Raw genomic sequence first — 21,262 nt, 5'->3', positions numbered from 1 at the left:
TTGGGTACAGAGAGGGTGGCCCGCTGCGCCGGGCGAACGGTTCAAAGAGTTTGTTAAAAAAAGAGATGAGCTCTCGGCTCAAGGGGGGTGCCTGTTATGGGGTGATCGTGTAATAATTCCTGATAAATTAAGGGGAAAGGTATTGGACCTCCTCCACGAGGGTCACCCAGGGATCGTAAGGATGAAGGGGTTAGCTAGAAGCTATGTGTGGTGGCCACTCATGGACGCAGAGATTGCTGAGAGGGTAGGGAAATGCCAGGCTTGCCAAGAGTCCAGACCTCTACCCCCAACGGCCCCAGTCAGGGAATGGGAAAAGCCCCAGGGCCCCTGGTCAAGAATCCACATTGATTTTGCTGGCCCTTTCCACGGCCAAACGTTCCTAGTGGTTGTTGATGCATTCTCCAAATGGTTGGAGATCATACTCATGAAATCCACTACGGCCGAAGCAGTAATCGCAACTCTGCGCCACCTATTCGCAACTCACGGGTTGCCGGACACTCTGGTGTCCGACAATGGGCCTCAATTCACGGCGGCCCAGTTTGAAGAATACCTGGCAGAGGAAGGCATCCGACATGCCCTCTCTGCGCCCTTCCACCCTGCGTCGAATGGCCTTGCAGAGCGTTCCGTCCGGAGCGCTAAGGAGGCATTGTCCAGGCTCAAGCCAGGTGACTGGCAAACAAAAATAGACTTTTTCCTAGCCGTCCAGCACAGAACCCCAAGCACGGCCACCGGGAAAAGCCCAGCCGAATTACTAATGGGACGGAAACTCCGGTGCCCACTGGACCGTTTGAACCCCCATTACACACCCGAGGGTTACAAGGGGGAACTAGAAAAGACAAGGGAAATGAGCATAGGCGACCGGGTGTGGGCCCGAAACTATGGGGACGGCCCTAGTTGGTTCGCAGGACAAATAATAAAAATAACCGGCCCAAAATCGTACGTGGTAGAGCTACCAGACAACCGAGTGTGGAGGCGCCACATAGATCAGTTAAGGAAACGAATAACTGACCAAACCGAACCAAATGAAACAGTTCATGACCAATACCAATTTGAATCCACAGCTGACAATGACCCGGGGGAGGCGCAAGACTTAGCTGAGGTCCCAGAGTTCCAGCGACGCCATCAGGTTCCCGAGGGAAACAGCAGGGAAAGTTTCAAAAGTAATCCAAGGCCGGATGGCCAAGAAAAAGAGTCGGCCAATAATCCGGAGCCCGTTGGCTCAGAGAAAGAGCTGGGAGGAGAAAACAGCCCCTCCGACCAGCTCAAAACACCACCCAGAACTGAACCGCGCAGGTCAGAAAGAACTAGGAGACGCCCAGGTTATTTGCGTGACTACGTCGAAAAATAACATGTAAATAAATATGTAAATAGAGGCAAAGTGTTTTCTGGGAGGGGAGGAGTGTTATGTATTCATGTTTGTACCTTTAAATATTTGAGCGGGAAATCAGCACGTTGCTGATTGGACGAAGCCTCCAGTAGAACTGTATAAAAGGAGAGGTTTTTCCCCCAGCCTGTCGCTGGGTTCACCCTATATTAAAGAGCTGTTGTCACTACCCTGGTCTCCAGCCTCGTTACTTCCAGAATCTAACACCACCCCACTCTGGGGCCAACCAGAGGTGGTATGTGCCAGTTCTCCGAACTACTCAAACTTTCCGCTACCAGTTCTCCAGAACCTATCAGAACCTGCTAGATTTCACCGCTGGCCTAGTGGCAAGACCTCCAGGATCAGAAAGCATCCTTCCTAGAGAGGCACTGATGGAAAATTGGGTGGTTTGGGGTTTTTTTATACACAATGTTTTATAGATGGCACTTCCCGCTTTCTAGGTTAGCTAAAACATTTAAAAATATGTCTAGCAAATGTTGGAAATGTAATCAAAAAATGGGCACATTTTATCATATGTGGTGGGCTTGTGTTAAAGAAAAAAAAAGAAAAAAAATCAGGCAAAAATACTCAGAAAAAATCATAGGGAACCATGTAGATTTCACACCTAAACTGTTTTTTTTTTAAAATTAGGGATGATATCAGAAAAATTTGATGAGAAAAGTATGTATTTAATATTACATGTCTTAGTATTTTATTTTATTTTATTTTATTAAATTTTTATACCGCCCTTCTCCCGAAGGACTCAGGGCGGTGTACAGCCAGAAATAAAATACAAGATATATACAATTAAAAAGGAATGAAAATATAGCAATTACTAAACGGCTGATAGTTAAAAATGAATTTAAAATTTAAAATATTGATAAAACCCCAATATAAAACCAAACTATTATGCCAGTCCCGCTTGAGTAAATAAATATGTTTTTAGCTCACGACGGAAGGTCCGAAGATCAGGCACTTGACGTAGGCCAGGGGGGAGTTCGTTCCAGAGCGTCGCTGCCCCCACAGAGAAGGCCCTACTCCTGGGGGCCGCCAGCCGACATTGTTTGGCGGACGGCACCCTGAGGAGACCCTCTCTGTGGGAGCGTACGGGTCGGTGGGAGGCATAAGGTAACAGCAGGCGGTCTCGTAAGTACCCGGGCCCTAAGCCATGGAGCGCTTTAAAGGTGGTAACCAGAATCTTGAAGCGCACCCGAAAAACCACAGGAAGCCAGTGCAGACTACGGAGCAGTGGTGTTACATGGGAGCCTCGAGCGGCTCCCATTACTACTCGCGCAGCTGCATTCTGGACTAACTGCAGTGAGTAGTAGCAGTGAGGATTATCTTCACATAATAATAGTCATACAAACATAAAATACAAATTAGATGGACATGACCTTGTAGATGACCCTCACTCTGTCAAGAACCTTGGAATCCTCATTTCTAAAGATCTAAATGCCCACCATAACAACATTGCCAAAAAGCCACTAAGAGTTGTTAACCTAATCTTGTGTACTTCTTCTCTGGTAATATTGCACTACTAACCAGAGCATACAAAACATTTGCTAGACCAATCCTTGAATACAGCTCATCTGTCTGGAACCCGCACTGCATATCAGACATAAATACAATCGAGAGAGTCCAGAGATATTTTACGAGAAGAGTCCTCCATTCCTTTACCCGCAATAAAATATCTTATGCCACCAAACTCCAAATTTTGGGCTTAGACAACTTAGAACTACGCCGACTTCAGTCTGACCTAAGCATAATACATAAAATTATCTGCTACAATGCCCTACCTGTCAATGACTACTTCAGCTTCAACCACAACAATACACAAGCAAATAATAGATACAAACTCAAGGTAAACCGCTCCAAACTCGATTGCAGAAAATATGACTTCAGCAACAGAGTGGTCAATGTCTGGAATGCACTACCTGACTCTGTAGTTTCTTCCCCAAACCCCCAAAACTTTAAGCTTAAACTGTCTACTATTGACCTCCACCCCATTCCTAAGAGGTCTGTAAGGGGCGTGCATAAGCACACCAGCGTGCCTACCGTCCTTGTCCTAATATTCCTTTTTTACTTACTCTTTTCATGTACTCTAATTATGTTTATATTTTTACCTGTTTAATTTATATATATGCTTGAGAAAACAAATAAAATAATAAATAAATAAATATTGGGAAAATGAAGAAACACTGCAAGACGAAGAGATAATTAAGAAGGTATTAGATTGTGCAGAAATGGATAGACTTGCACTGAAAATCAAACAGAAAGAGGACACATAATATTGCGCTCTCACAGAGAGGGCCTCCTCCGGATACCGTCAGCTAAACAATGTCGGCTGGCGACCTCCAGGGGGAGGGCCTTCTCTGTGGGGGCCCCTACCCTCTGGAACGAGCTCCCTCTGGGGCTTCGTCAACTCCCCGATCTCAGGTCCTTCCGCTGCGAGCTGAAGACGTTGCTGTTTCGAAGAGCAGGACTAGCTTGAACGTAGTTTTAAATTGGGATTTTTAAATCAGGGGTTTTAAATGGGGTTTTAAATTTGTATTTAAAAGTTTTAGGGCATCAATTGAAATTAATTTTCTATTCTTTTTTGCTGTTTTATATGTATTATATGTTTTTCTGTTGTTTTATTGGTTGTGAACCGCCCTGAGTCCTTCGGGAGATGGGTGGTATACAAATATAAATAATAATAATAATAATAATAATAATAATAATAATAATAACAACAACAACAACAACAACAACAACAACAACAACAATAATAATAATATTATCTAGCATGGAATTTATTTTATCAGTGGTTGGAAAAAAAGAGGTGGAGATTAAGAACGGGGCTCTGTATCGCTCTCTCTCTCATCTATTTATCTATCTGTCTATCTCTCTTTGTCTGTCTGTCTGTCTATATCTCTATCTGTCTATCTATCTGTTCTCTCTCTCTCTCTTCTCTCTCTCTCTCATCTATTTATCTGTCTATCTCTGTCTGTATCTATCATTTATCTATCTATCTATATCATCTATCTATCAATCTATCATCTATCTGTTCTCTTTCTCCCTTCTATCTGTCTATCTCTTTCTTCTCTTCTGTCTGCCTATCTCTATCTATCTATCTATCTATCTATCTATCTATCTATCTATCTATCTATCTATCTATCTATCATCTATCTTATCTATCTGTTCTCTCTCTCTTCTATCTGTCTGTCTAGCTATCTATCATCTATCTATCTATCTGTCTGTCTGTCTGTCTATTTATCATCTATCTATCTATCTAATCTATCTTTTTTCTCTCTCTTCTCTCTCTTTCATCTATCTGTCTCTCTTTGTCTGTCTGTCTTTCTGTCTGTCTGTTTATCTATCTGTATCTCTATCATCTATCTGTTCTCTCTCTCTTCTATCTGTCTGTCTGTCTAGCTACCTATCATCTGTCTGTCTATCATCTATCTATCTATCTATCTCATCTATGTTCTCTCTCTCTTCTCTCTCTCTTTCATCTGTCTGTTTCCCTTTGTCTATGTCTGTCTATCTATCTATCATCTATCTATCTATCTATCTATCTATCTATCTATCTATCTATCTATCTATCTATCTATCTATCTATCATCTATTGTTCTCTCTCTCTTCTATCTGTCTATCTATCTGTCAAGCTATCTATCATCTATCTGTCTATCTGTCTGTCAATCATCTATCATGTATGATGTCTAAAAAAAACCCCATTCCCGCAAAAGCCACTTTTTCTAGCAGAATTCATTTCCAGGCAACGCTTTGAGGGAGCTGGCGCCTTCCCCTCCGTTTCCAGATAGGTCACGTCTTCCCTTTCCAAACAAGAGACCACCCCGCCCCCATTTGGGGGTCTCATCCCCCCCTCCCTCAGCATTGAGGGAGGCGGCACACCCCCTCCCCACAGAGAGCCGGGTTTGAATTCGAACATGTGCGCCAGCCTGCCCCTTGGGAAGCCAGCCGGATGCAAATAGGGTCATTAATCAAGTGCTGCTTGTCCCCCTTGGAGATGCAGCACCCCCACCCCCGCTCCTCAGCCCCAGAGGACCAAGTGACACATCGCCATGCACCAGCTGTTGCTCCAAATGGGTTTTTTTTGTTTTTTTGTTTTTTTCTTTTTCTGGGGAGCATGCAAGACTAGCTGGCATTCTTGCTCCGTTTCCACTTCCCAGCTGCTCTGCCTTTGACGAGAAACTTCAGGAGGAAACAAACGTGCAACAACCAGAGCAGTTGGCACTCTTGGCAACCTGGCAGAGAGTTACAAAATCTGCCCCCCCGCTTTCGGGCGATACCCCCCTCCCACTCCGACCTTTTGCTGCTTAAGGCAAATGCAATGTGGTTTCAGCCGCCCCAAATCGGGCATGAAGAAATATTAGCAAAGAAAAGGTACATGTAATAGCTGTCTGGTTCGGTTCTGCAACCCAACAAGGGGTCTCTGTGGCTCAGACTGCTAATGCAGTCTGTTATTAACAGCAGCTGCCTGCAATTATTGCAGGTTCAAGTCCCACCAGGCCCAAGGTTGACTCAGCCTTCCATCCTTTATAAGGTAGGTAAAATGAGGACCCAGATTGTTGGGGGCAATAAGTTGACTTTGTATATAAATATACAAATAGAATGAAGACTATTGCTTTACATAGTGTAAGCCGCCCTGAGTCTTTGGAGAAGGGCGGGATATAAATGAAAATAAATAAAATAAATAAATAAATAAACAAGACAGACACAGACTTCAGGGGATCATTAGAACTGCAGGAAAAACCATGGCTACCAACCTGCCTTCCATGGAGGTCCTGTATACTGCACGAGTCAAAAAGAGGGTTTTGGGGAGGTTAGGAACTGATGAGAATTGTAGGAGTATAATTGAGTTGGGAGGGAAAAATTGTTAGCATATGTTTGTTTTATTTTTAACTAAACCTTGTGTTTGTTCCGGGAAGTTGGAGGGGGGGGGAGGGGATTTGTGAAGGGAGGGGAGAGGCAGGAGCGGGAGGGGGAAAAGCTTTGTAAAACTTTTTCAATAAAAAAAAAGTTATAAAGAAATAGCGATGCAAGTAGGTATAGTGAATGCACAATTATAATAAAAATGATGTTACATGTATTGTATGTATACCATGAAACAGAGAAGGAGATGTAAGCATAACACATGTTAATGTAGGCACAAATATTATAATAGAAATTATGTTTTATATATATTATATACTGTATATAGAGAGATGGGCAAGTATATATATACGTATGCATTATAATAATTGTAATAAAAATATGTGTAATATGTGTATGCAAAAAAAAAGAAAAAAGAGGGCTGTGAAAATATTTGCAGATCCCTCGCATCCTGGACATAAACTGTTTCAACTCCTACCCTCAAAACGACGCTATAGAGCACTGCACACCAGAACAACTAGACACAAGAACAGTTTTTTCCCGAAGGCCATCACTCTGCTAAACAAATAATTCCCTCAACACTGTCAAACTATTTACTAAATCTGCACTACTATTAATCTTCTCATCATTCCCATCACCAATCTCTTTCCACTTATGACTGTATGACTGTAACTTGTTGCTGGCAATCCTTATGATTTATATTGATATATTGACCATCAATTGTGTTGTAAATGTTGTACCTTGATGAAGGTATCTTTTCTTTTCTGTACACTGAGAGCAGATGCACCAAGACAAATTCCTTGTGTGTCCAATCACACTTGGCCAATAAACTATTCTATTCTATTCTAACTGTAGCGAGGATAGTATTTGCACAAAGATGGAAGTAGAGAAAATCCCTCCAGAAGAGGAAGTAATTAAGAAAATATTAGATTATGCAGAAATGAATCGACTGACTTTGATAATTAAAGAAAGGGAGGATTCGGAATATTACAAGGTATGGAGACAATTTTACAATCGGTTAGAGGAGAGATATAGATAAATATATTAATAGGAAACAAGAAAATGTTATAGTAAATGAAGAATGGGGAGAATGTTATAATAAAGAAATGGGAAAAATAAAGAAATGAGGAAGACCGGAGGAATAAGAAGAAGAAGATGAAGGCACAATAGAAACATCTAGATCAGGGGTCTCCAACCTTGGCAACTTTAAGACTTGTGGACTTCAACTCCCAGAGTTCCTCAGCCAGCAAAGCAAAGCTGGCTGAGGAACTCTGGGAGTTGAAGTCCACAAGTCTTAAAGTTGCCAAGGTTGGAGACCCCTGATCTAGATGATACACTGAATGATTGATTATGTATTGTATGTTTGTTTGTTTATAAAATAAAAAAAAATATATAAAAAAAGAAATGCCTAAATTCCGTCTTCCTCCTTCACTATTAAAAAAAAAATAATACCATGATTAATATATCGGTTAACAGTAACAGAGTTGGAAGGGACCTTGGAGGTCATCTAGCCCAACCTGCATGAGACCTGCACGAGGGATTCGAATGGTTGACCTTTCTGATCGACAAGCTCAGTGTCTTAGGCACTGAGCCACTCAGTCAGGCGATTCCCAAGGGACCCGTTCCTTCCCTTTCGCGCACAGCAAAAATCGCCTCATTTCAGCTCGGCACGGCTGGCTGCATGGCTGCAGGTAGGCCTCAGCTGACATCCGTTCCTTGGGTGACCATTCGCAGTTACGACGGCACTGGAAAAAAGTGACTCGGGAACGGTTTTTCACGCTTCTTATTTTATTTATTTATTTATTTATTCGATTTTTATACCGCCCTTCTCCCGAAGGAGTCAGGGTGGTGTACAGCCAAATAAAAAAGTGCAACATATACATTAAAACAAGACTAAAACAAACATATTACAAAATGGCCAAAAATTTAAAAATTTAAAACATTTTTAAATGTTTTAAAACCCTAAAATATAAATAACCCCGGATTAAAAACCCTAAAATATAAATAACCCCGGATTAAAATTTAATTAGGCCAGTCCCGCTTGAATAAATAGATGCGTTTTCAGCTCACGGCGAAAAGTCCGAAGATCAGGCACTTGACGTAAACCTTCTGTCGGAGGATAAGAGCCGCCAAGTTTCCGAAAGTCATCAGCCCTTAAATCAGTGCTTATTAACCTTGGCAACATTTAAGAGGTGTGGACTTCAACTCCCAGAATGCCCCAGCCAGTCATGATTGGGGAATTCTGGGAGTTGAAGTCCGCACCTCTTAAAGTTGCCAAGGTTGAGAAACACTGACGCGAGTGAATTTTGTGTGGTTTAATCAAAACAAATCACAATAACCCCCCAAATATTCTTGGAAATAAAATTCTGCTAGAAATTTCTGTGGCCACGTGGTCAGAATCCGGGCTCTTAGCAACCGACTCATATTTATGACGGTCGTAGCCTCCCCGGGGGGGAGGTGTCACACAATCCCCTTTGGCGACCTTCGGACAAGCGAAGTCAATGGGGAAGCCAGATTCACTTAAGCGACGGTGGCAAGGAAAGGCGTAAAACGCGGCAAAACTCACTGAATCAACCGAATTTCACTTAGCAACAGAAACCTTGGACTCAGTCGCGGTCATACGTTGAGAACTTCCTTGAAGCATTTCACGGGCCAAAGCTAAAAACAAACCAGCTCCTTCATGCTGTTCACTCTCCTAAAGCCAAAAAACGAGTAAAAAAATCCGTAGAAGCAGGTTGGAAAAATGTCGACGCGACCAGCGGTGGGTTTCAGAAATGCTTACAGGCCAAGATGTACAAAAACTGCTCACCGAAATGTTGGAAATGTAAAAGCAACACTAGGCACCTATTATCATATGTGGTGGGGATGCCCGAAAGCCAAGGCCTTTTGTCTTCAAATATAACAGTGGCTAGAAGAGATGTTAAACCAGACGATAGATATATCGCCAGATCTCTTCCTAATTAAAGGGATAATTAACGGGACACGGTGGCTCAGGGGCTAGGACGTTGAGCTTGTCGATCGAATCCCTAGTGCTGCCGTGTAACGGGTGAGCTCCCGTTACTTGTCCCAGCTTCTGCCAACCTAGCAGTTTCGAAAGCACGTAAAAATGCAAGTAGAAAAAATAGGGACCACCTTTGGTGGGAAGGTAACAGCGTTCCGTGCACCTTTGGCATTCAGTCATGCCGGCCACATGTCCACAGAGACGTCTTCGGACAGCGCTGGCTCTTCGGCTTTGAAACAGAGATGAGCACTGCCTCCTAGAGTTTGCAACGACTAGCATGTATGTGCGAGGGGAACATTTACCTTTACTTTAAGGGATAATTACAAAAAAGAAGAAATATATCATGGTACACATATTAACGGCAGCGAGGTTGATATTCGCACAAAAGTGGAAATGCAGAGAGAACCCACAGGAGGCAGACATAATCAACAAAATATTGACCTGTGCAGAAATGGAGAGGTTAACAATGGAGCTCAAAGACAAAGATGAATCGGAATCCTATGTAACCTGGAATACATTTTATAAACGGCTAGAGAAAAGGAGGAAGGTAGGGATAGAGAATTAGAAACAAAGTGAAGAACAGGGGAGAAAAATAAGTAAAATAATATAAGAAATATTAGAAAGGAGTAAACAGGATTTGAAGGGAATATGTCAGGGGTGAAATGCTCCCGGTTCAGACCGGATTGCGCGATCCGGTAGCGATGGGGGCAGGTAGTTCGGAGAACCGGTAGCAAAAATCCCTGCCCCCCCACTGTCCACGCCTCGCTGTTCCTCTTTGTCCCTGAAACTCTCGGTGGTGATATAGCTGCAAACGGCCTTAAATGACTGCCGCGGCACTTCAAAGGGCCGCACTACAGCTGATCAGCACTATGGGCAGTGAGTAGACCTGTGCCTCTATTTTTAAAGAAGGTAGACTGGGGCCTGTCAGTAAAAGGCAATTGATAGACTGTTTTTAAAGAAGGTAGACCGGGGCCTCCCAAGTTTTGTATACTTTATTATTTTTATTATTTATTATTATTGACCATGCCCATTCAGTCACCTGACCACCAAGCCACACCCACCAATTAAGCCACGCCCACAGAACCGGTAGGGAAAATTTTTAGATTTCACCCCTGGAATATATGTATGTAACTGGATTGTGATTGAACGGATAAAAAGTATAGATGGAATATGCACCATGTTATATTGCAATCAACACGAAAGAAAAAGTGTTAGAAAAGTTTGTACCAGACAAGTCGCACCATGTCTAAGGTTTTTAAATTGTATATTTAATAAAATTTACTGGGGAAAAAAAAAAGAAATGCTTACAACTGGTTCGCTGCGTGCGCGCACACTCACCTTCCGCATGGCTTTTGTGCATGCATCTGGCCCCTTTTGCACATGTGCCCGGCCGCGAAAATGTGGCTAAATAGGACAGCCAGGGTGCGTGGGTACAAACCGGCTGAATGCGACTGTCTGTTTTGTTTCCGAAACACCAAACAATACAACGCGCACAATATCAGCGTTTGTTCACACGTTCACAAAACGCAACCCATCAAGCAAGAAATTTTTTTTGCCAAGAGTCCAGCGTCCTTTTGAATTCCCCCCCCGGGGCAGTGCGCGTCGAAGCAAACCGGTCTCCTTGCCAAGCCACAAAACAGATGCGGCATTCACACTGTGACACCCACCACGCACACACACACACACACACCCCGCCCTCTTGATGCTCCCTATCTGGACCACAACGTCTCAGGAAGGAGGATGCTGAGAGGATAATAAAAAAACCTCCACAATCTTGGCAGCGGCAGGGAAAAAGCCATTATTGTGTTGCGTTTCCAAGCTGATGGACTGGATGTTCCCGCCTGCGTTGTTGCCAAAAGGAGCACATCGGCGGGACTTGGCAAGGGGTCAGGATGGCCCGCCAGCCACTATGCCATGAGCGACAAGGAGGGGGGGGGAAAGGGGGAACCCCCATTGTTGGCAAAATTGAGTTTCTCCTGCCCCGCTGAGCCAGGCCTCCATCTGCTGTCCCCAAATTCCAGTAGCGGTGGCCGTTTGGGCCGCAGCAGGGAGACCCCCAATCGCTTGTGTAAAATGACAGCCCTGTTTCCTTCTTCCCAAAGCCCCCCCACAATGCCTGCAGCACACACAAACACACACACACAAACACACACACACACACACACACACACACACACACACACGCGGGAAATGCATTTGGCACCCTCTCTCTTGCAATTACTCTTGATTATTTCCAGGGTGTTGAATTCGGGTTTATAAAGAGTTTTTTATCGCCCCCCCACCCATCTTTCAGCCTCTTTTATTTTCCAAGCCGACCCCTGCTTTGATTTTAGTAAAATCGACACACACACACACCCCTCCATCCCCCGCCCTGCAACCGCCTCAAATTCAGAAGCTGCAGTGCAAACCCGTCGGGGACTGCTTGAAATTTGGTCCTTTTTTAATCCGTTTCAGGATTCTGGAAAGGGGGCAATTCCCCACCTCCCACGCCCCCCCCCCACGCATTCAGCTCTAAGCAGCCCCCTCCTCAACTTACACCCACCCAGGGAGATGAAGTGTTTCAGTCTTCTACAGTCTCAAGGATTGAATCAGGGGTGAAATCCAGCAGGTTCTGGAGAACCGGTAGCGGAAATTTTGAGTAGTTCGGAGAACCGGCAAATGTCACCTCTGGCTGGCCCCAGAGTGGGATAGGAATGGTGATTTTGCAGTATCCTTCCCCCTGGAGTAGGGTGGGAATGGGGATTTTGCAATATCCTTTCGCCTGGAGTAGGGTGGGAATGGGGATTTTGCAGTATCCTTCCCCTGGAGTGGGGAGGGAATGGGGATTTTGCAGTATTCTTCCCCCAGGAGTGGGATAGGAATGGGGATTTTGCAATATCCTTCCCCTGGAGTGGGGAGGGAATGGGGATTTTGCAGTATTCTTCCCCCAGGAGTGGGATGGGAATGGGGATTTTGCAGTATCCTTCTCCTGGAGTGGGGAGAGAATCGGGATTTTGCAGTATCCTTCCCCTGGAGTATGGTGGGAATGGGAATTTTGCAATATCCTTCTCCTGGAGTGTGGTGGGAATGGGGAGTTTGCAGTATCCTTCCCCTGGAGTGGGGTGGGAATGGGGAGTTTGCAGTATCCTTCTCCTGGAGTGTGGTGGGAATGGGGATTTTGCAGTATCCTTCCCCTGGAGTGGGGAGGGAATGGGGATTTTGCAGTATTCTTCCCCCAGGAGTGGGATGGGAATGGGGATTTTGCAGTATCCTTCTCCTGGAGTGGGGAGAGAATCGGGATTTTGTAGTATCCTTCCCCCGGAGTATGGTGGGAATGGGAATTTTGCAATATCCTTCTCCTGGAGTGTGGTGGGAATGGGGATTTTGCAGTATCCTTCCCCTGGAGTGGGGTGGGAATGGGGATTTTGCAGTATCCTTCTCCTGGAGTGTGGTGGGAATGGGGATTTTGCAGTATCCTTCCCCTGGAGTGGGGAGGGAATGGGGATTTTGCAGTATTCTTCCCCCAGGAGTGGGATGGGAATGGGAATTTTGCAATATCCTTCTCCTGGAGTGTGGTGGGAATGGGGATTTTGCAGTATCCTTCCCCTGGAGTGGGGTGGGAATGGGGATTTTGCAGTATCCTTCTCCTGGGGGAAGGCTAGTGCAAAATCCCCATTCCCACCCCACCCCGTGCCACGCCCACCAAGCCACACCCACAGAACCGGTATTAAAAAAAATTGGATTTCACCACTGGCTTGAATACAGATAGTCCTCAACTTACGACTTACAAGGGATGCCAAAATTTCCACTGTTAAGCAAGACAGTTAATCAGAATAGAGCTGGAAAGGATCTTTAGAGGTCTTCTAGTCCAACCCCCCGCTCGAACATGAAACTCTTTCCCATTTCAGACAGGTAGCTGTCCGGTCTCTTCTTAAGCTCCCCCCCACCCAGTGATGCAGCACCCACGACTTCTGGTGGCAAGCTGTTCCACTGGTTAATTGTCTTCACTTTTAGGAAGTTTCTGCTTAATTCCTGGTTGTTTTTCTCTTTGATCAGTTTCCATCCATTGTTTCTCGTCCTGCTTTCTTTGATGCTTCGGAGAATAATTTGACCGCCTCCTCTTTGTGGCAGCCCCTCAAATACCGGAATACTCCTATCCCCTATGCCGGTGGGACTCCGTCTTCTCCCTGATCTTCGGACCTTTAAACGCGAGCTCAAGACTTTCTTTTTTCACCAAGCGGGGCTGGCCTGATTGATTTTAATACTGTGGGTTTTTTAGCGGGCTTTTAACCGGGGTTTTTATCTTTTGTAAATTTTCTTATCTAATATTTTTAATTATACAGCGGTTAAATTAGATTTTTAAACTAGTTACTGTATTTTAAAATGTTTTTGGGATTATTGTTGTTTTATTTGCTGTACGCCGCCCTGAGTCTTCGGAGAAGGGCGGTATAAAAATTTGAATAATAAATAAATAAATACTGCTATCATGTCCCGTCATCGCAGCCCCCCACACCCCCACCCCCGGGTCCTTACCCAAATCCTGCAACCGCTCTTCATATGTTTTAGTCTCCAGACCTCTCACCATCTTAGTTGCTCTGAGTGGGGAATTTTATTATTATTATTTATTTTTATTATTATTATTTATTAAATTTTTATACCGCCCTTCTCCCAAAGGACTCAGGGCGGTGTACAGCCGGAGATAAAATACAAAATATGTACAATTAAAACAAATTAAAACATAGCAAAATTACAAAACGGCTAATAATTAAAATTAAATTTAAAATATTTAAAAATATTAATAAAACCCCAATTTAAAATCTAACTATTATGCCAGTCCCGCTTGAATAAATAGGTGTGTTTTAAGCTCACGATGGAAGGTCCGAAGATCAGCCAGGGGGAAGTTCGTTCCAGAGCGTCGATGCCCCCACAGAGAAGGCCCTACTCCTGGGGGCCGCCAGCCGACACTGTTTGGCGGATGGCACCCTGAGGAGACCCTCTCTATGAGAGCGTACGGGTCGGTGGGAGGCATAGGGTAACAGCAGGCGGTCTCGTAAGTACCCGGGTCCTAAGCCACCTCACTTCCTTTTTTGCCATCGCTGTTAAGAGATGTCACACTTAGATGACAGTTGTTTAGCCTGCTTTCCTGCCTTCCTCTTTTCCCTCATGTCATCTTCCTTCCTTCCTTCCTTCCTTCCTTCCTTCCTTCCTTCCTTCCTTCCTTCCTTCCTTCCTTCCTTCCTTCCTTTTAGAATGCGGTATTGCAGGGTAACTCTGCCCATTTTCCAGCAGTTCGATCCTGACCAGCTCAAGGTGGACTCACAGCCTTCCGTCCTTCCGAGGTGGGTAAAATGAGGACCCAGATTGTTGGGGGCCGCTTAGAGAGGGCTGTAAAAGCACTATGAAGCAGTATATAAATCTATTGCTAGTGTTGTGCCTCGCCCGCCCTCCTCTCCGCAGCCGGGCCCCTCCCATCTCCTGTTATCTGAGCCAGAGACTGATAGTGAAGAAGAATGGCCTGGCATGCCTCCAATCCCCCAGTCCTGGCACCATGCCCAGACAAACCGAGCAAACAAACCTCTCCCCCGATAGCATGTGCGCCTGAAGCCAGCCACGAGCTGTAATTGCCGGCAGCTGGGGACGAAACGATGCAGTGGATAGATCCACGCTTCCGGAGAATGGAGAGGCGTCGTCAGCAAAAGGAAGGGAGGGCAGGCCTGGATAAGTGCTGAGTCATGGAGCCACACCCCATGGCCTATATAAAGGATCTGCTTTTTGGCATTCCTTCAGTCAGGCAAAGTCCTTCCTTCCTTTTAGAATGCGGTATTGCAGCTAACTCTGCCCATTGCCAGCAGTTCGATCTTGACTGGCTCAAGGTTGACTCGGCCTTCCATCCTTCCGAGGTGGGTAAAATGAGGAGCCAGATTGTTGGGGGGCAAGAGGCTGACTCTGTCAACCGCTTAGAGAAGGCTGTAAAAGCAACTGTGAAGCGGTATATAAATCTAAGTGCCCTTCCTTCCTTCTTTCCTTCCTTCCTTCTTTCCTTCCTTCCTTCCTTCCTGTTAGAATACAGTATTACTCTGCCCACAGCTAGGAGTTCAAATCTCACCAGGCTCAAGGTTGACTCAGCCTTCCGTCCTTCCGAGGTCGATAAAATGAGGATCCAGATTGTTGGGGGCAAGAGGCTGACTCTGTAAACCGCTTAGAGAAGGCGGTAAAGCACTGTGAAGCGGTATATAAGTCTAAGTGCTATTGCAGGCTAACTCTGCCCTTTGCCAATAGTTCGATCCTGACCGGCTGCTGGTTGACTCAGCCTTCCATCCTTCCCAGGTGGGTAAAATGAGGACTCAGATTTTGGGGGGCAGGAGGCTGACTCTGTAAACCGCTTAGAGAGGGCTGTAAAAGCAACTGTGAAGCGGTATATAAATCTAAGTGCTATTGCTATTGCTAAGTGAATCTGATTCCCCATTGACTTTGCTTGTCAGAGGGTCGCAAAAGAGGATCATGTGACCCCCCCCCCAGAACACTGCAACCCGTCATAAATATGAGTCAGTTGCCAAGCGGTTGGATTTCGATCATGTGACCAAGAGGAGGCCGCGACAACGGTTTAAAAAAACGGTCCTAGATCTCTTTTTTTTCCAACGCTGTCGTAACTTCGAAAATCCCTAAACGGATGGCTGTAAGTAGGGGACCACCGGTATATCAGCCTGGCCTTATTTTGTAAACACAAATAACTTTGCTGCTGTGCGTTAAACCCTGGGGGTAGTCCTCGACTTATAACAGTTCATTTAGTGACCACTTGAAGTTACAACGGGGGCTGAAAAAAGAGACTTATGACCGTTTTTCACACTTTACGACCGTTGCAGTACCACCACCACCCCCCGTGGTCCCGGGATTAAAATTCGGACGCTTGGCAACTGCTTCGTATTTATGACCAGGGGTGTGTATGTCTTAGGGGATCCCCTTTTGCGCCCTTCTGACCAGAAAAATTAAAATGGGAATCCAGATTCACTTAACAACCATGTTACTAATTTAACGAATGCAACAGTTCACTTAACAACGGTGGCAAGAAAAGTCGTGAACTGAGACAAGCTCCCTTAGGAAATGTTTCGCTTAGCAACATAAATTTTTGGGCTGGTGGTTGTAACCGGAGGACTTCCTGTAATTCTAAATATTCTTCAATGTCTTCTTTGGCTAACTCAGTAGGATCCTCTGAGGGTTTTTTGTGTTACAGAACCCAGATCTCATGCGGAATTAGCTTTTGTGAGTCTTCAACTTTCCTTTCCTTCCCTTTGGTGATGCGCATATCCAGGGGTGAAATCCAGCCGGTTCTGACAGGTTCTGGAGAACCGGTAGCGGAAATTTTGAGTAGTTCGGAGAACCGGTAAATACCACCTCTGGCTGACCCGAGAGTGGGGTGGGAACGGAGATTTTGCAGTATCCTTCCCCTGGAGTGGGCTGGGAACGGGGATTTTGCAGTATCCTTTCCTGGAGTGGGGAGGAAATGGGGATTTTGCAATATCCTTCTCCTAGAGTGGGGTGGGAATGGGGATTTTGCAGTATCCTTCCCCTGGAGTGGGCTGGGAATGGGGATTTTGCAGTATCCTTTCTCTGGAGTGGGGAGGAAATGGGGATTTTACAGGACCCTTCCCCTGGAGTGGGGTGGGAATGGGGATTTTGCAGTATCCTTCCCAGTGGTGGAATTCAGCCAGTTCGCACCACTTCGGGAGAATCGGTTGTTAACTTTCTGAGCAGTTTGGCAAACTGGTTGTTGGAAGAAATCATTAGGGTAGAGAACCGGTTGTTAAATTACTTGAATCCCACCACTGATCCTTCCCCTGGAGTGGGGTGGGAATGGGGATTTTGCAGTATCCTTCCCTTGCCATGCCCACCAAGCCACGCCCACAGAACCGGTAGTAAAAAAAAATGAATTTCACCATTGTGCCCATCCATACCAAACTAGGCCTGGCCCCCACTTAGCTTCCTGAAATCAACCAAATGAAACACATCTGGGGGAAAACAAGAATATAACCTTCTTTCTGAACATCACTGGGGCATATTTTCATAAAAAAAGTATTTGATTCCAGTTTTAAATATTTTAAATATTCTAATCGAGGTAGTAACCCGAAGGAGGCTGGGGGAAACCCCCCTATCCATTAAGCAATGGGCAGTGAGAACTGCAAAAATGGCATTGAAATTAAACAGAAGTTAAAGATTCACAAAGTTTCAAAAAGTCATCGACCCTTAAGTCAATCTTTTTTTTCAACCATGGCCACTTTTAAGAGGTGTGGACTTCAACTCCCAGAATTGAAGATTCAGAATTGACTTCAGAATTGAATTCAGTACCCAGAATTCCCCAGCCAACATGGCTGACTGGGGAATTCTGGGAAGAAGTCCACACCTCTTTAAAGTGGCCAAGGTTGGGAAACACAATATGAAGCGAATATTGTGTGGTTTATTTAAAACAAATCACAATAATAACCACCAAATAACCAAGCGGATTTTTTAAAAAATGTACCTAATTCTTACGACTTACACATTCCAGCTAACTGAGCTGCAAAGATGCGGTTTAACAGCCACAGAGTTGGAAGGGACCTTGAAGGTCATCTAGTCCAACCCCAAGCTCACGCAGGAATCCTACACTAGGGATTCGAACCGCCGAACTGCCGACCTTTCTGATCGACAAGCTCAGCGTCTTAGCCACTGAGCCACCTAGCCAGGCTAGTTTTATTTTTCTTAAGCAAGTCCGCAAACTCAGGGGGGTCACCAACCCCGATATAAAATCAGAGTTAGAAAATGTAGAATCTGGGAATCCAAGGCTTGGCAAGGAAAATAAAACCTTGAAAGACATGCCAAACCACGCACTGCCATGTCTCGCGAAGCTCAAAGCAAAGATATTCCCGCTTGGCAAATTTAACCCACATTCGGAGTTAAAAACCCTTGTTAGTCTAACTTTTTTTTTTTTTTGGCAGAACGGGTTGTCATTTGAAGTTTTGAACCAAGGACAAATTCTTCGCGTTTGTAAAAAAAAATAAGATTCCCAAGCAACCGTCTTCTCTAAAAGCCAGTCGGTCTGACCACAACAGGGGGGATAAAATTGGCAATCGATCCCGCTCAGTGGGGTGTGTTTGTGGGAACGGTGAAAAAGCTGCCTTGTGCAAGCTTGTCCAAAGAAAAGATAAAACCCTCCAAAAAGTTATTTAACAACAACAACAACAACAAAGGTGGGGTGGAGAGATAAACTGCCAGAATTATCAATAGTGGACAATGTAAATTTTATCTGCCATTTCAAACCTCAGCTCACCCTTCGTGTGGGACATTTTAAAAAATATATAAATGCATTTTTTTTAAAAAAAAATTTCCAAGTGTATCCCTTGGAGGCAAAAGGAGAGGGGGGGGGGAAATGGGGGCTTTTGTTTGCATTCTCCAGGGAGAAGATAGATGGAGGGTATCATGCAAGAGTCCAGAAGTTATCATGTTACTCCCCCCATCATCATTATTTGGGGATTTATTGATTAATGGGTTTACCCCCACCCACCCACCCATCCCCACCAGCCAAAGAATTCAGTCTTGTAGTCTCTTTGTTATAACTACAAAAACACAATTTTAAAAAGGCAAGTCCCATGCCAATCAAACACGCATACACCCACACCCACACACCAATGCAAATGATTACAAATGAAGTTTTTAACATCTTTCCCTAACTGCATAGGGCCCAAGAACCTTGAATTAGATTCACAGCTTGTTCCAGAGGAGGAACCAGGTGGAAGGCAGGGAAATATTTTTATTTTTATTTTGAAAATTATATACACCCGCCTTCTTCCAAAAAAAGCAGAAGATTCGGGGTTTGTGTCCCCCCCCCCAAACTTCTGGAAAATATACATCCTGCTTTTTAATTTCTTCAGACTTCGTAGGTCGCTGAAGCAGGAGGTGGAACATTTTTAATTTTCTGGGGGTTTGGTTTTTTTTTTAACCCAAAGTCTGGGATTGAAGGCAGTGTTGGAAGGGTGCAGGGGGCACCCCCTGCCTGTCCTCTGCCCCCCACTTCCCCCCCACCCACCCAGTGACATCCCCCCCCATCACCTCCCAGAGCTACTCACCACGCTGGCTGGTTCTACCTTCTTTGACAGACTGGTCCAGCTAGCGGCAAAGCAGAGAGGGGTGGGGAGAAGCTGAGGCTGGGGTCTTCGTGGGAGGGAGGGAGGGAGGGAGGGGGGCCTGGAGGAAGAGGAGTGGCGGGTGTGAAGAGGATGTGTGTTTTGGCCGGCTTTATTTATTAATTTTTAGTGGGAGGGGGCGGTGGCGGAATAAGTGATGGCTGGGGTGGGCATTGCAAAGAGGGGAGGGGGCGCTCTCCTCTCCCGGAGTCTCTCTCTCTCTCTCTCTTTCTCTCCCCCCTCCCCAATTGGGACTCAGCTCAACAAAGGAAACAAAGAGCTGGGATGCAGCCAGTAGCTCATCGCAGCCCTAGAGAAGAAAAGGGCACCATGGGGAAATGGCTGATGAGGAGGAGTGGATCTATACTCCCCCCCCCACCTCCCACAAGGGGATAGGAGGATTGTGTGTGTGTGGGGGGGGCATTTAACCGCCTGCCACGCACAGTCTCAACCCCCTCCCTCCCGCGCTTCGTTTCTGCCTATCTCCCAGCCCATCTTCCTCTCCCCAGCCTCCAGCCCCCATCCCCTTCCCAGGGGCATTGTGGGAAACTCCCCAAAGTAAGAAAAGATGCTTAACAAGAGATGTGCGGTGGGGGGGGTGTACAACAGCCTCCAGGGAGGGGGCATGCCAAGCAGAGGAAACCTCCCTCCTCCCCCTCCCCCCATATGAAGGAGGAGAACCTCACCTGTCTAGCTGAAGCTCCAACCTAGCCATTTGCAACCGGGCGCCCGCCGCGTTTCAGAGTCCACCTGTGGTCCGCGTGGGGTGGGGGTGGGAGGCTGGTGGTACCGTGTTTTAGCCCCCCCTCCACTCCGCTTTGAGATCGCTCCCCACGCAAAAGGGGGGTGGGGCCAGGCGCCCCCCCCTTTTCCTGCTTACTCGGGAGTAAAAAGCTCGCAAGGGAAGAAGGACCGTGGGCGCAGCTCCTGCAGCTGGGTGGCTCCTCTTCTCCTCCGTCTCCTGCGACCCCTCTCCTAACCCCCCGTTGCTTGCATTCCAGAGCCCATCAGCCCCAGCCCAGGGGAGGAAGGAAGGAAAGAAGGAAGGAAGGAAGGAAAGAAAGAAAGAAAGAAAGAAAGGGAAGGAAGGAAGGAATGAAGGAAGAGAAAGAAGGAAGGAGAAAAGGGAGGGAGGAAAATGAACGAATAAATGAATGAGGGAGGGAGGAAGAAAGAGGGGAAAGAGAAGGAAGGAGAAAAGGGGGAGGGAGGAAAATGAATGAATAAAGAATGAGGGAGGGAGGGAGGGAGGGAAGGAAGGAAGGAAAATGAATGAGGGAGGGAGGGAAGGAAGGACGAAAATGAATGAATAAATGAATGAGGGAGGGAGGGGGGAAGGAAGGAAGAGAAAGAAGGAAGGAAAAAAGGGAGGGAGGAAGGAAGGAAAATGAATAAATGAATGAAGGAGAGAGGGAGGGAGGGAGGAGGGAAGGAAGGAAAATGAATGAGGGAGGGAGGAAGGAAGAGGAGAAAGGGAAGGAAGGAGGAAGGGAGGAGGAGGAAGGAAGGAAGGAAAATGAATGAATAACTGAATGAGGAAGGGAGGGAGGAGGAGGAAGGAAGGAAGGAAATGAATGAGGAGGGAGGAAGGAAGAGGAGAAAGGGAAGGAAGGAGGAAGGGAGGGAGGAGGAAGGAAGGAAGGAAAATGAATGAATAACTGAATGAGGAAGGAGGGAGGAGGAGGAAGGAAGGAAGGAAAATGAATGAGGGAGGGAGGGAGGGAGGAAGAGGAGAAAGGGAAGGAAGGAGAAAAGGAGGGAGGAGGAAGGAAAATGAATGAAGGAGGGAGGAAGAGGAGAAAGGGAAGGAAGGAGAAAAGGGGAGGGAGGAAAATGAATGAATAAAGGAACGAAGGAGAAAAGGAGGGAGGAAGGAAGGAAAATGAATAA

At 45.7% G+C, this 21,262-nt stretch overlaps 1 protein-coding gene across 2 annotated transcripts in view; it reads right to left on the bottom strand.

Annotated features, from left to right (window-relative positions):
• The window catches only part of DRAXIN (dorsal inhibitory axon guidance protein), a 29,582-nt gene extending 8,920 nt beyond the window's left edge, over window positions 1-20,662 (bottom strand). Inside the window, exon 1 of one of the 2 annotated variants that reach the window (XM_058161109.1) lies at window positions 20,059-20,662. The gene's annotated coding sequence lies outside the window, so the exon portion shown is untranslated. Of the gene's footprint in view, window positions 1-6,132; window positions 6,202-20,058 lie in introns of those variants that run through there. The other variant, XM_058161108.1, reaches the window with a different exon arrangement.
• Window positions 20,663-21,262: the final 600 nt, after the last annotated feature.

The sequence above is a fragment of the Ahaetulla prasina genome, chromosome 18 (assembly GCF_028640845.1).
Source record: "Ahaetulla prasina isolate Xishuangbanna chromosome 18, ASM2864084v1, whole genome shotgun sequence".
NCBI classification, from domain to species: domain Eukaryota; kingdom Metazoa; phylum Chordata; class Lepidosauria; order Squamata; family Colubridae; genus Ahaetulla; species Ahaetulla prasina.
Note: the sequence above shows the minus strand (reverse complement) of the source record. Positions and strands in the feature narration are given on the sequence as shown.